The sequence below is a fragment of the Pistacia vera genome, unplaced genomic scaffold (genome assembly GCF_008641045.1).
Source record: "Pistacia vera cultivar Batoury unplaced genomic scaffold, PisVer_v2 Contig227, whole genome shotgun sequence".
In the NCBI taxonomy this organism is placed as follows: Eukaryota; Viridiplantae; Streptophyta; class Magnoliopsida; order Sapindales; family Anacardiaceae; genus Pistacia; species Pistacia vera.
In genome coordinates this window covers 659,373-674,603 of record NW_022196032.1, presented here as the reverse complement: position 1 = coordinate 674,603, position 15,231 = coordinate 659,373, and the positions used below count along the sequence as shown (strand labels likewise).

The window sequence follows — 15,231 nt, the reverse complement described above, 5'->3', positions numbered from 1 at the left end:
ATCGTCAGAAATCGCGACTGTATTCGGTTTAGGGTTCAAGAAATTGATTTAGGGTGCAAATTTGCAGGTGTTCGATCAGAAAAAATCGCGTCTCCCTTTAGTTCAAGATATCGCTTTTTCCCCTAATGAATTTCAATTAAGCGAGGTGAATAGTGGGGCTTGTTTTGAGAACTTTCAAATGTTAAAAAACTTTCATTATTTCTGATTCAATCCACATATATTTTAACATTTTTATTTTAACCTATTTTACTTGTTTAATTAATCCTAAGTATGCCATCTCATTTTCTCTAAATTAAAAAAAAAAAAAAAAAAAATAACTTTCAAGGCCATTTTCTTAAATCGGGATGACTGGCCAGCTAAGGGTGCGTTTGGTTTAGTATTTTGGATAGGATTTTAAGGGTAGTATTGGGTTATTGGATATGGGAGTATTACGAGGTAAATTTTAAAAATTTATAAAAAAGCCCTTAGGTTTACTAATTTAACTAAAGACCCTAACATGTAAAATGACAAAAACACCCCCACCACTGCAGTGTCAGATTCCGGCCACCACCGCCGGAATCTGACCGGAAAATTTCGTTACGGCACAGACTTGTCGGATCTGTGCCGTAACACATCGTTATGGCCTTTTCCGGCTAGATCCATGGTAGATCTGGCCGGAAAAGGCCAGATCTATGGTTTGTTTTGGCCGTCGACGGCCGGAAAAGGCCAAACGACGGCCATCTTTGGCCGTCAGCGACGGCCAAAGATGTGGCCGTCGTTTTCGATCGACGACGGCCAAGATTTGGCCGTCGTTGACCGTCAACGACGGCCATTTCTTTGGCCGTCGCTGACGGCCAGATCTGGCCTTTTCCGGCCAGATCCGTTGTGGATCTGGTCGGAAAAGGCCACAGCGGTGAACTTCCGGCCATTTCTGGTCGGAAGTTTGGCCGTTGTACAGATTCCGGCTATCACCGACGGTGGTTGCCGGAATCTGACAAGTTGGGTTGATGGGGGTGTTTTTGTTAATTTTAAACTTTTTTTTCAGGGGGTATTTAGTGAAATTAATAACCTTATGGGGTTAAAATGTAATTAAAAAAAATAGGGTAATATTTTGAGAATATTGTACCAAACGCGATTTGAAAAATAGGATCCAGAATAGGGATAAAAATATTAAACCAAACGCATACTAAATTTTCTCAAAAAACTCCGATACAAAAAAATGCATCCATTTGGGTACAGAGCCAACGCTCTGTAAACTTTCGCCGTCACCATTGTCCCTTAATGTGCGCCATATCTTCTCTTGCTGACAACCTTAACGCTTCTACTCTGACTGCTGAAATCCAGGTCAATTTTACGAGTGTCTTTTATCCGATTTGTTGCATTTTTTTTAGATCCGTCTCTGGTTCGTGTTAGAATTAAGAGAACTCAGTTGTGTTTTTGTGATTTTGACTGATTTTTGTTTCTGGGTTTGTGTTTTTTGTGACTGTAGGTATTGAATATTAATTGTTTTCAGAAGTAGACGCACGGAAACGATGAGGTAATTTTTCAATTCTTGTGATTTTTAGTATTAGTTGTTTTCTTTGATGGGTTGCTGTTAGATTTTTGAAAGTTTTGATTTTTTTTTTTTTAAACCTTTTGGGTTCTAGGTATTTGAACATTAGTTTTTATTTTTATTTTATTTTTGAATGCTTAATGTCTGAATTTTATTATTTTGAAGGTAACTGAGATGTTTATTTAGAGTGGAAATTCAAGGGTTTAAAGCTGATAATTTTACATACCTGTTTGTGATTAAAGCGTGCGGCGGTTACTGATCTCTGGACCTGAATATATATTCTGAGATTCCTTGAATTATATTCCCTATAACTTATACTGTAAAATTTTTCTTGGAATTTTTAACTTCACTTTCATTCCTCATGATTTCTAAACATAAAATTATAAGCAGGGGCTCAGTGTAAGCACAGCAGTATTTGATGGAGCGAAGCATCTGATTGCATTTGGTGGCTACAACGGGAAATATAATAATGAGTTATGTTGTATTATATAACTATTTGTATCTGTGCTTTTTCAGAGGCAATAGTTTTTTTCTATATTTCTTTTTCTTTTGTATGACATAGGATTATTCTGAAAGCCTTTAGTCGTTTCTATTTTTTGTCAAGTTGTACCATATGTTTCTAGCTTAAAGCTAAGCTCAAGTTCATGAAGATGTATGTGCTGAATTGTTGTGTTATGGTTAATTTTTTTTTCCCTTTATGATTATTGTTGATCTAATAATTTCAGTTAGTCTGTGAATGTAGTATCTTCACTGTTTGTTATGGTAGTTCTATGTATCTTAATCATTTTGGGGATTTGGGTGGATTAGTATTTATGAACGCATAATTAGGCTCATGATGCATCACATTTGTTTTTTTTTTTTCAATCTGTACACAGGATACTCATCTTCTACTGACTGGGGGAGTGGAGAAAATCCTTCGTATTCTTGATTTGAATCGTCCAGATGCACCCCCAAGAGAAGTGGATAGATCTCCTGGTTCAGTCAGAACTGTTGCATGGCTCCATAGTGATCAAATAATGTTAAGCTCTTGCTCTGACATGGGCGGTGTCAGGTATGCCTGTTTCTCCTGCATCATACGTATGTTGTTACATGGAAACTAAATTTGGTTGATATCTTGGTTTTTTTTGTTTTGATTCCTTTCAATAACCATAATGTGATAGTTTATCATGAAATTTCTGGGTGCTCTTCTAAGTATAAAATAATGCAGGCTGTAGATAGAATAAGCTAAAGACATGGGTCCAATTACCAAGCTGCATTGCATTTGCAGATGTTTGGGGATCAAATCTTAGAAAATGAGGTTAAAATTTGAGGTCGTAGGGATTTTAGTATTCTTTTGGCTCAAGGAAAGAGAGATTTAAAAAAAAATGTTAATTGCTTCATATATTCTCCTGATGTTTGATTACTTGCTGTTACTTGATAGAAAAATTGTTGGGCTAGCTATTCAATTATATTAGATTATAATATTTTATGCATGTTTTCTCCTAAAGTTGAAGTTGAAAATAGTTCTTGGGCTGGATGGGATTTTCTATTTTTTCTAATCATTACTAAAATTATTAGTGGTTGTTTATGGGATGTAAAAAGTGGTAAGATAGTCCAAACACTCGAGACCAAGTCATCTGTGACCAGTGCTGAAGTGAGTCAAGATGGTCGTTATATCACAACTGCTGATGGGTCAATAGTTAAGTTCTGGTATGCAAACCAGTAAGTTTTACGCCTTGGCCAAATCTGAATCTTGAACTCTGATGAAATGGGAACTATCTCTCTGAACAAGATGTTACAGTTGATATTGAGGCAATCAAAGAAGAGAAAAGAGTTTTGGAATTGTCTCTAGCAGAAGCCAGAGACAAAAATTCTAGGCTCAGAGATAAGGTCGATGAAGTTAACAGTACTCATGGTGAATTATCCAAGGTCTGCTCTTGATGACACAATTACTTTTTGTTCACTAAGTAGATGAATATTCTTAGTAATGTTTTGAGTGTTTATCATCTAAAATATTCATCATCCACTCCGCTGTTTGCTTGCAGGAACTCCAATCTGTCCAAGGTCAACTGGTAACCGAGAGATCAAGAATCTTTAAATTGGAGGTACACCCTTCAAATTTTATAACTTATTGAAAAATCACTGTTCATTGCCTTTTTTATACCAATTGCTTCCACAACTAGGCACCAATCTTTATAGTTTGAACTTCATACAAGGCCTAATTGTTCAAATACTGATATGATATTAATGACCAATTGAGATTGTAGAAGTCTAATTCTTTGGTTTTTCATCGCAGCCAAAGTGGAATGATGCACTTCTTGAGATGTTTAGAATCAATTACATCGGTACTTCTCCATACATCACCTGTTTGCCTTCGCTCTATCATCATCAAGTCAGCCCAAGGGACAAGTTCTTGATATTGTCTTCAGATGGACTCTATCAATACTTCATCTATGAAGAAGCTGTATCCAAAGTTGAGTCATTCATTGCTGCATTTGGAGATCCTGCACAACATCTCATAAAGCTGGTAAGAATCTGAACTAAATGAGAAAATAAAACAAAACAAACTGATCATACATTGTGAGACAAAGTCAATCTAATGAACTTGGTTTTGTTAACAATGCAGGTATTGACTTCCATGAGTTGCTTGATATACCACAAGTAAGAATGGTCTCATTCTGAATGACCAATATCTGATTTTTTGGCAGAAAGATGTGGTTCGTTCTGAACCATGAAAAGGTTAGAAATGTGTTGATGACACAAAATAGTTAGACCAAGGTGCTAGAAATGATTATAGTAGCAATTTTTGCTATGGTGGTTTTGGCTCTTATTATGTTGCCGGTTATTGTAAAGTTTTATATGTTTACATATGCGGCAAGTTCATGTAACACTTACACCAAAACCTTCTTTGGGGTTGATGGAGCTGGAAAGCGATTAGCACATGGAGTGAGTCTTGATATGTGTTCCATTTATATGTATATGACCTGCATCTTTATAGGGAATTACATGTGTATCAAAATTGATGATTTTTCTTCCTTAATAATCTGGGAACAGGGCAAACACCATCACACTGAGCAGATTTAGAATTTTTAATCTGTTTACTGTGTGAAATTGATAGATTTTATGTGGATGGTAGTTAAAGATGATGCCAATCAATTTTGAAATGACAATGTGATCATTTAATGATTACTTTTTGTTTTAATCGTTGAAGTATGATGAATGCAAGCTGAACGTTGTCTTTGGTTTCAGGGTAAGCATCTGAGAACAAACAGTTGTGCCAGGCTGCCAGCCTGAGAGTTGGCTATAAATGAATAGAGCTGATGGAGTCTGTGCTTCCTTCTTTCCCTTATATATTTATATACATATAATTTCTTGATGGATAGTCGTTTAGGTTAGATTTATACAAGTTATTGAAATTCTGATCTCTTATTGATGCTCACTTAATTTTTTAAATATACAGTAACAACAACGTTTATTCGAGCCTCGTAATAAATTTTGTAACCCATTGGTTTATATATAATTTGCTTTTTCTGATCAATTATATTGCGCTAGAATGGATGCTGGAGCTGTTATTTCTTACCCAAATCCACTAAAATGAAATTCTATTATTCATACTGTATGAATGGAAGGATTTAATTTTGCTTTCATGTAAGGATAGCAATTTTATGGGACCAACAAATTAATCATTATAATAGAATGTAAACTCTATATTTAAATGTGATTTATACCTTACATTAGAGACATAATCAGCTTGATAGTTATTCTATTCTCATGTATAATGTAATTATATTTTTAATTAAGGAGTGTTATATTATATAAATAAATCTAGAATAGTTTTAGAAATTAATTATTTGCTAAACATTAGTCTACATAAAGTCGCGTACACCTTAATTTAATAAATAAGAGAGCAATTTTACATGCTGATAATTCTTGATAATACAGCCGCTAAAGTAGTGCAGAGTATTCCCAACAACAAAAAGAATTGCCTTCTCCAATAACGGAATTGTAATTGTCACGTTGGATGTGTGGGTGAGATTGAATGCATAACTATAAACTTTAAAATTTATATTATTTAATAATTATTATGTTCAAATCTAATTAGTTTCTCTTTTTACAATCTATTTCAAAAACATTGAATAAACATACTCGCGCAACACGCAGACGTAATCCAATTATTTAACAAATATCATGAAAAGAGTTATGTGATCAAGTTGGATGAATGGTTTATTATAACAAATAAGTAAATTATTTGTATATCAAATTAACATGAAGGTATAACATACCAAATTTAATTGTCACATAATATTAATGACTATTTATTGTAAGTAAATTTCAAACATGCTAATAATTGATCATTCACTGACAATTTTTTCGGTAATTGCTCAAAGAATGTACTGACTGTCAATTAATAGTGTAAAGTATTAATTGACAGTTAGTAGTAAATTAATACTACTGATTGATGAGCAGTTTGAATATTTGAAAACTGGACAGATAAGACTTTAATTTGATATATTATATGCTTAATTTGGATAATTGTAGCCCCACTACAGAACCATTCTTTTTATCATCACACACATTTCGGTTTCCATTGAATAGTCAGTAGTAAATTTATCATAACTTGCTCAATAAACATCCAATTGATGAGAGGTTTGAATCTTTAAAAACTAGATAGATGGGCTTTAAATTGATATATTATACACTTAATTTGGATAACTGTAGCCCCACTACCGAACCATTTCTTTTATTATCACACACATTTCGGTTTCCCCTGTTTGTCGATTTCTATTGAATCATCAGTGGTAAATTAGCCATAACTTGCTCAACAAAAATCCAATTGATGAGCGGTTTGAATCTTTGAAAACTAGATAGATAGGGATTTAATTTGATATATTATATGCTTAATTTGGATAACTGTAGCCCCAGTGCCGAAGCATTCTTTTTATCATCACACACATTTCGGTTTCCATTGAACAGTTAGTAGTAAATTGACCGTAATTTTCTCCATAAAAATTGAATTGATGAGAGTTTTGAATATTTAGAAACTAGACATATAGGGCTTTAATTTGATATATTATACGCTTAATTTAGATAACCGTAGCCCCACTGCTGAACCATTCCTTTTATCATCACACATTTCGGTTTCCACTGAATAGTCAGTAGTAAATTGACCGTTACTTGCTCAATAGACATCCAATTAATGAAAGGTTTGAATCATTAGAAACTGGACAGAGAGGGATTTAAATTGACATATTATACGCTTAATTTGGATAAGTGTAGCCCCACTATTGAACCATTTCTTTTATCATCACACAAATTTTGGTTTCCCCTGTTTCTCGATTTCTATTGAATAGTCAGTAGTAAGTTAGTCATAACTTGCTCAATAAAAATTTAATTGATGAGCAGTTTGAATATTTGAAAACTAGATAGAAAGAGCTTTAATTTGATATATTAATGCTTAATTTGGATAACTGTAGCCCCACTGCTGAAGCATTCCTTTTATTATCACACATATTTTGGTTTCCACTAAACAGTTAGTAGTAAATTGACCGTAACATGCTCAATAAAAATTCAATTGGTAAGAGGTTTAAATTTTTAGAAACTATACAGATAGGGATTTAATTTGATATATTATACGCTTAATTTGGATAATCGTAGCCCCACTTCCGAACCATTCCTTTTATCATCGCATATTTTGGTTTCCACTAAACAATTAGTAGTAAATTGACCGTAACTTGCTCAATAAAACTCTAATTGATGAGAGATTTGAATATTAAGAAACTAGACAAATAGGGCTTTAATTTGATATATTATATGCTTAATTTGGATAAATGTAGCCCCACTTCTGAACCATTCCTTTTATCATCACACATATTTCAGTTTCCTCTGTTTCTTGATTTCCACTAAACAATCAGTAGTAAATTGGCCATAACTTACTCAATAAAAATCTAATTGATGAGCAGTTTAAATCTTTGGAAACTAGAAAGATAGAGCTTTAATTTGATATGTTATACAATATATTTGGATAACTATAGCCCTATTACCAAACCATTTATTTTATCATCACTAGAGCTGGGCCTTTGGGACCGGGCCCAAAAGCCCAGCTCTAAAACCCGGTCCTAGGACCGGTCCTTGAGAGGACCGGACCTAGGAGGCATGGTCCCAAAGTGGGACCAGGCCTAAGGATGAGGGCCCGGGCCCTCCTCCAAGGTCCTAGCCTGGGCCCAAAAAAATTTGTATTTTTTCAATATAGTCTCCTGCTAAATTACATAAAACCCCCTGTTAATTTTAAAATAAATATAAATTACGAGGGCTAAAAAAAATTTTACAAAATTTATAAAAAAAAAAAATCTTCCAGGTCTAAAAAATTTATAAATTTTATAAATTTTACCCCTAAAAAATACTAAAAACCCCCTCTAAAATTTTGTTTTACCCCTAAAATATAAAAAAAATTAAGAGGGGAAAATAAAATTATCCAAGAACCATGGGACCGGTCTTGGGCCCATGGGACCAGTCCCGACTAGGCCTAGAGTCTGGTCCGGGTCTTGGTTTTTCTCATGGGCCTGGGACCGGTCCTAGGCCCATGAGTGATTGGTCCCATTTGGGACCAGTCCCAAACGAGCCTAGGCCTAGGCCCGCAAGGGACCGGTCCCTGCCCACCTCTAATCATCACACACATAAAACTAATTCAATTTTAGTGATGACAAAGGAAAACAAATATTGATATGTAGTTTTAATTATATTTGTTCTATCTCTTTTTGTTGATTTTTTTTTTTTTTAATGTTACATACATATATCGAAAACAGGTTGTTGCTGAATATAACCAATTTTATTTGTATCACAAATATCATCTGATATTTGTTGCCGAACCATGTAGCTTTAGTAAACCATTTGTAATATGTCGAACCATGATTATTATCCTTAAAGGAAAACAAATATTATTATGTAGTTTTAATTATAATTGTTCTATATCTTTTTGTTGATACATTTTTGTGTTACATACTTATATCATGAAAGGAGGTTGTTACTGAATATAACTAATTTTATTTATTTAACAAATATCAACTGATGTTTGATGCTGAACCATGTAGCTTTAGTAAACTATTCATTTTATCGTCACACACAATTGGGTTTCTATGAACAATCAATAATAAATTGCCTATAACTTGCTCAATAAAACTTCAATTGCTGAGAGGTTTGAATCATTAGAAGACATACTCAACACATTATTAATCAGATATGTTAGCAGATTATGTGACTATTAAACCAATTCGAATTTTAGTTTATTTAAAATTTGAATTGGTTAATAATATTGAGCAAGTTATGGTCAATTTACTACTGATTGGTTTAACTGTTATTTACTTGCTATTTATTACACTAATTATTTGATATATTGTACGCCTAATTTGAATAATTGTAGCCCCACTACCAAACTATTCCTTTTATCATCACACACATTTCGGTTTCCCCTGTTTCTTAATTTCCACTAAACAGTCAGTAGTAAATTAGCCATAACTTACTTAATCAAAATCCAATTAATGAGCGGTTTGAATCTTTAGAAACAAGAAAGATAGGGATTTAATTTGATATATTATCACTTAATTTGGATAACTATAGCATCACTGCCGAACCATTCATTTTATCATCACACACATTTAGGTTTTCACTGCACAATCAATAGTAAATTGACCATAATTTGCTTAATAAAACTCCAATTGAGGAGAGGTTTGAGCCTTTAGAACCTAGACAGACAAGGCTTTAATTTAGTATATTATATGCTTAATTTGGATAATTGTAGCCCTATTGACAAACCATTCCTTTTATCATCATGTTTTTCAGTTTCAACTAAATAGTCAGTAGTAAATTGACCATAACTTGCTCAATAAAACTCCGATTTATGAGAAGTTTAAATATTTAGAAACTAGATAGATAGGGCTTTAATATGATATATTATATGCTTAATTTGGATAAATGTAGCCCCACTTCTGAACCATTTATTTTATCATCACACATATTGTAGTTTCCCCTATTTCTCAATTTTCACTGAACAGTCAGTAGTAAATTGGCCACAAATTACTTAATAAACATCCAATTGATGAGTCGTTTGAATCTTTGAAAACTAGAAACATAGAGCTTTAATTTGATATATTATACGATAAATTTGGATAACTATAGACCTATGGTCGAACCATTCATTTATTATCACATACATAAAACCAATTCAATTTTAGTGATGACAAAAGAAAACAAATATTGATATGTAGTTTTAATTATATTTGTTCTATCTTTTTTTGTTGATATTTTTTTTATGTTATATACGTATATCAAAAACAGGTTGTTGCTAAATATAACCAATTTTATTGGTATCAAAAATATTATCTAATTTTTGTTGCCGAACCATGTAGCTTTAGTAAGCCATTTGTAATATGTCAAACCATGATTAATATCCTTAAAGGAAAACAAATGTTAATATATAGTTTTAATTGTAATTTTCTATCTGTTTTTGTTGATATCTTTTTATGTTACATACATATATCATGAAAAAAGGTTGTTGCTGAATATAACTAATTTCATTTATTTAACAAATATCAGCTGATGTTTGATTCTAAACCATATAGCTTTAGTAAACCATTCATTTTATCATCATACACATTTAGGTTTTTACTGAACAATCAGTAGTAGATTGACCATAATTTGCTTAATAAAACTCCAATTGATGAGAGGTTTGAACCTTTAGAAACTAGATAGTCAAGGCTCTAATTTGGTATATTATACACTTAATTTAGATAATTGTAGCCCCATTGCCAAACCATTCCTTTTATCATCATGCATTTCGGTTTCCAGTGAATAGTCAGTGGTAAATTGACCATAATTTGCTCAATAAAACTTCAATTTATGAAAGGTTTAAATCTTTAGAAACTAGATAGATAGGGATTTATTATGATGTATTATACACTTAATTTGGATAAATATAGCCCTACTTCCGAATGATTCATTTTATCATCACGCACATTTCGGTTTCCCTTGTTTCTCGATTTCCACTGTACAATCAGTAGTAAATTGGCCACAACTTACTCAATAAAAATCCAATTGATGAGCAGTTTGAATATTTGGAAACTAGAAAGATAGAGCTTTAATTTGATATATTATTCAATGAATTTGAATAACTATAGGCCTACGGCCAAACTATTCATTTTATCATCACATACATAAAATCAATTTAATTTTAGTGATGACAAAGGAAAACAAATATTGATATGTAGTTTTAATTGTATTTGTTCTATCTCTTTTTGTTGATATTTTTTTAAGTTATATACATATATCGAAAATAGGTTGTTGTTGAATATAACAAATTTTATTTGTATCACAAATATTATCTGATGTTTGTTGCTGAACCGTGTAGCTTTAGTAATATGTAGAACCATGATTATTATCCTTAAAGGAAAACAAATATTAATATGTAGTTTTAATTGTAATTAATCTATCTCTTTTTGTTGATATCTTTTTATGTTACATACATATATCATGAAAAGAGGTTGTTGTTGAATATAACTAATTTCAATTATTTAACAAATATCAACCGATATTTGATGTTGAACCATATAGCTTTAGTAAACCATTCATTTTATCATCACACACATTTAGGTTTTTACTAAACAATCAATAGTAAATTGATCATAATTTGCTCAATAAAACTCCAATTGATGAGAGGTTTGAATATTTAGAAACTAAACAGATAGGGCTTTAATTTGGTATATTATACACTTAATTTGGATAATTGTAGCCCCACTTCCAAACCATTCCTTTTATCATCACACACATTTTAGTTTCCACTTAACAATCAGTAGTAAATCGAATATAACTTGCTCAATAAAACTCAAATTGATTAGAGGTTTAAACCTTTAGAAACTAGGCAGATAGAGCTTTAATTTGATATATTATGTGCTTAATTTGGATAATTGTAGCTCCACTGCCAAACCATTGTTGTATCATCACATACATTTCGGTTTCCACTAAACAGTTAATAGTAAATGAACCATAACTTGCTTAATAAAAATCCAATTGAGAGAAGTTTCAATTTTTAGAAACTAGATAGATAGAGGTTTAATTTGATATATTATACACTTAATTTGGATAACTGTAGCCCCACTGTTGAACCATTCCTTTTATCATTATACACATTTTGGTTTCCCTTGTTTCTCGATTTCCACTGAACAGTTAATAGTAAATTAGCCATAACTTGCTCAATAAAAATCTAATTGATAAGCAGTTTAAATCTTTGGAAACTAGAAAGATATGGATTTAAGTTGATATATTATATAATGAATTTGGATAACTATAGACCTGCTGCCGAACCATTCATTTTATCATCACTCACATAAAACAAATTCAATTTTAGTGATGACAAAGGAAAACAAATATTGATTTGTAATTTTAATTGTATTTGTTCTATCTCTCTTTGTTGATTTTTGGATTGATTTTGTTGTTTGATTTGTAGGTTTTATGGGTTTTAGAATTATCGTATTTCTTTAGGATGCTATCATCAAATGCTTCTTTTGCTATAAGTGGTGGTCCATTCTAATTGCAGCAAATAGATTTGTGTCACATGATCTTTATCTTCATGGCTTCTTCAATGCTTCAATTAAGTTGCCTTCATATTATACTGTTGGAGTTGTTGTTGCTTTTAATGTGAGTTCTCTTCTCAACATTCTTAATTTTTTTTTTAAATTGTAATAATAAAAATAATTCATTTTCTCTTCTCAATGATCAAAATCAGTTTTTCCTTTGGCCTGCAAGTCTCTTGCTTAAAAGTTATCATTTTTTCAAAAAGGTTTCTCTTTCTCTAATTGATTTATAGACTTATCAATAATACCCAGTGAGTTATCCTACAAATTTTTTTTTGCTTTTCTTGACAAAGTTTTAAACTTCTGTTGCAGATGTCAAATGGTGACATATTTGAGAAGAACCATGATGATATAGACTTTCAGATCAATTTGTGGATATTTTATTTATTGATTTTTAATTATAAATTCAATAAAAAATGAAGTTCAATACAGAAAATATATATTTAGAACACGAAAAAACCAATAATAATGTAAAAAAATATAATAAACGTATCTGCACAACACAACTTGAAAACGAATATAAGTTACCGAAATTGCTGAAGGTCAGTATAAATTTTGAGTTTAAATAGTTTATCTTGATAATATTAAGGTGATATTAAATATCATACATGATTCACTACAAAATACTTACATCGAGTATCAAAGACATGTCTGAAAAAATAATATCAATTGTATAAGGTGATGATCCTGAAAATATAAGTGGACCATATAATATTCAGGTGATCTTCTCAAGTTGGATGAATGATTTAATGACATCTACCGATAATTGATATTAATAATTATACAGGTACAATTATTAATTTTATCTTAACACAACTTTTTATATATATATATAATTTATATTTACTTTAAAATTTGTATAATTTAACAATTATTATGATTTAATCTAATTGGTTTATTTTGTTAGAATAAATTTGTTTATAGTCTATTTAAAAAATATTGAATAAACATACCCGCACAACGTGCGGACCCCATTTCTAGTTTAATAACATATTAAAGAAAAGTGTTATTGTAGGTCATTTTTTTGTAGTGGTTGTAAATAGAGTAATTTAATTTTTGTTTGCGCTAAGCACGCATCAGGAATTTATGAATTTTATTGTATAATTTGTATTTAGTTTGAATTTGATTTGTGTTCTTTTATCATTAAAGCGAAAATGGTACATAATATTTGCATTTATAAAATTATTAATGATTTTGTATTTTACAATTTTTTGGCCTTTTCAAGTTTTTTAAAATAAAAGTAATAATTTAGCAACAGATTAGGAACTGAAATTTGGGGACAAATATTTGCAACGGATTGAAATGTGTTGCTACAATTTTACAAACAATTATTTTTTTTTCATCTCTAATTTGTTGGTAATTTGTTTTAGAACGGATTTCTTTGATCTAGCTGGACATAGCAAAACCCGACCCACTTCTGATCCTATGTATTAATGAGTTTTTTTTAGTGACATATATGCTAAAATTATTAATGAGCTTTTTTTTTTTTTTTTTTTTTTTTTTTTTTTTTTTTTTTAATGACATATATGTTATTGTTTAACTTGAGAGGATGACAAATAGTTGCAACGGATATTAATTATATTTTTTTACCAAATTTTTATCACAAAATATCACATTTAATTTGACTCAAATATTTTGTCAAAAATACCTCAATCTTAACATTTATAAAAGATAATTTTTTTTTTATAATGATAAATAATTCTTTTGTGACAACTTAGTTTGTAATTATAGCATGTATTATTAAATATAGTGATTTGTCACGATAAACAATTTTTCTCGATGCTTAAATTCGACTCAAACATTTTGTTATTAATACCTCTATTTAAGCATATATTATGACAATTTTTTTTCTAATAATAAATAAATTCTTTTTTGACAAAATAATTTGTAGTTATAGCATGTATAACTAAATCTAGTGACCAAAATATTTTATGAAAAAATATGTTTCTCACAATACACAATTTACCTAAGCGCCAAAATTTGGCACCAAAAATTTGTGATGAAATATTATGATATAAATGTTTTTCTTCACTATATTTCTTATGGGTTTCTTTACCGTGATAAAATATTATGACACTATTTTTTTTAGTCATTGTATATTATTCTCTTTGTCATACTTAATGTGATGTTTCTTTATTTTGTCATAATACCTATATTACTCGTGACAAAATTAATTTTGTCACAATATAATATATTTCTTGTAGTGAATTTTGACAATCTCTGCTCTATTGGTTTAAGATTCACCACTGGTTGATGGTTTGACACTGTCCTTTGATTTAATTGATTGCTTTGATTACTCCAAGACAAGTTTGGTTGATTCCTCTAACTAGGATTGTAGGTGTTGGAGAATGGATTGTTTTGTTGTCTCTGATTCCTAGCCAAATAGTTGACTTGCTCTAATGATGAGGATGATGAGACAAAGGTGTTCCCCTCTTGGCAGTCAATGCTTGCATGGTTACTTGCACAAAAATTACATGTTACTTAAGGTGTTTGAACAAAATTAACATTCATACCTCTTATTTGTTTTTGAAGTGCTACAAGTTAGGCTGAAATGGCTGTGTAAGCATCAACTTCATGAATACCCATGCACTTCTTCGGCACCACTCTCTCATCAGGTCTTTGGTAGTTGTTACTTGCTAAAACTTCAAGTAACTCTTAAGTTGCTTTAGTTGTCTTGTTTTGTAAAGCTCCTGGTTATTGTATCTACCATTGTTCGAACATTTGGTAACAAACCTGAATAGAAAGTTTGGACTTGCATCCAAACAGGCAAACAATGGTGTGGACATTTCCTTAACATTTCCTTGTATCTCTCCCATGCTTCATATAAATTCATGGTCACCTTGTACAAATAAGGTGATGTCATTTCTCATCTTTGTCGAAAGAGTTGGTGGATAATATTTGTAAAGGAACTTCTGTGTTAGATCATTCCATGTCGTGATAGTTCCAAAGGGTAATGACATTAACCATCCTTTTGCCTTATCTCTCAATGAGAATGGAAATAGTCGCAACCTAATAGCATCATTGATCACCCTGTTGTGCTTGAATGTATCATAGATTTCCAAGAAGTTGGTTATGTGCAGATTAGGATTATCATTTAGA

General features: G+C 31.1%; 1 long non-coding RNA gene and 1 other non-coding gene across 6 annotated transcripts; both read left to right on the top strand.

Moving 5' to 3' along the window:
• Nucleotides 1-1,171: 1,171 nt before the first annotated feature.
• On the top strand, nt 1,172-5,011 carry LOC116130921. 5 transcript variants are annotated; one of them, XR_004128161.1, is made up of 8 exons: nt 1,172-1,323; nt 1,469-1,516; nt 2,407-2,582; nt 3,089-3,439; nt 3,556-3,615; nt 3,807-4,037; nt 4,137-4,249; nt 4,760-5,011. It is a non-coding gene; the product is annotated as an uncharacterized LOC116130921 (long non-coding RNA). The 5 variants fall into 5 exon arrangements; XR_004128160.1 differs by having other exon boundaries at nt 4,137-4,456; XR_004128162.1 differs by having other exon boundaries at nt 3,312-3,439; nt 4,137-5,011.
• Nucleotides 5,012-14,900: 9,889 nt separating this feature from the next.
• On the top strand, nt 14,901-15,005 carry LOC116131018. Its single transcript, XR_004128182.1, has one exon. It is a non-coding gene; the product is annotated as a small nucleolar RNA R71 (small nucleolar RNA).
• The last annotated feature ends 226 nt before the right edge of the window (nt 15,006-15,231 follow it).